This window comes from Myotis lucifugus, unplaced genomic scaffold (genome assembly GCF_000147115.1).
Source record: "Myotis lucifugus unplaced genomic scaffold, Myoluc2.0 scaffold_593, whole genome shotgun sequence".
Classification (NCBI taxonomy): Eukaryota; Metazoa; Chordata; class Mammalia; order Chiroptera; family Vespertilionidae; genus Myotis; species Myotis lucifugus.
The window spans coordinates 154,580-155,421 of record NW_005871641.1 but is presented as its reverse complement, the minus strand read 5'-3'; positions in this window follow the sequence as shown (position 1 = coordinate 155,421).

Below are 842 nucleotides of genomic sequence, written 5' to 3'. Positions count from 1 at the left end.
GAACATGATTCGCTCAGGCCAAGAGTGCCGGGCAAAGCTTCTCCAAGGTGACCCTGAAATGCATCCCAAAGGATGCCTGGGATTTGGGCAGAAGGGAGGGAGGATAGCAGGTCCAGGCAGGCACCCTCAGCAGAGACAGATTGCCATGGCCTGGGAAGGATGCTGAGGGCCTGGAGGGTGTGTGCCTGAGAGGCTGGTGGCCTGGGACAGTGGCAGATGGGCTGTCGGTGGTAACCACAGACCTAGAACTCCTTTGCTTGGTTCCGAGGTGATGGACTAGGTCCTGTGTACCCTCCTGTATACCAGCCAAGCTGCTCTAGGTTTTCTAAAAATTACCTGGTTGTTTTGTGTAGGTAATGAATGCATGTAATAGTAACGATCAAACATTTAAAAAGTATATAGTGGCCCTAGCCGGTTTGGCTTAGTGGATAGAGCGTCAGCCTGCGGACTGAAGGGTCCTGGGTTCGATTCCGGTCAAGGGCACATGCCCAGATTGTGGGCTCAATCCCTGGTGTGAGGCGTGCAGGAGGCAGCCGATGAATGATTCTCATCATTGATGTTTCTATCTCTCTCTCCCTCTCCCTTCCCCTCTGAAAGCAATAAAAAAAAATATTTTTTTTAAAAAAGTATATAGTGAAAGGTAACTGCACTATCTCTGTGTTTTCTCCTCCCTTCCACAGAAACAACCACTCTTTGGACTTTCCCGGGGGGCCTTTTTAGGCATATGCTGTATATCTGTACATTCTACGAACATTTGTTGTTGGCTTTGTTTTTTACACATAATAGTGATATACTGCACACCCTAGTTGGGGTCTCTGTCTCTGAGTGTTATCTACTATATA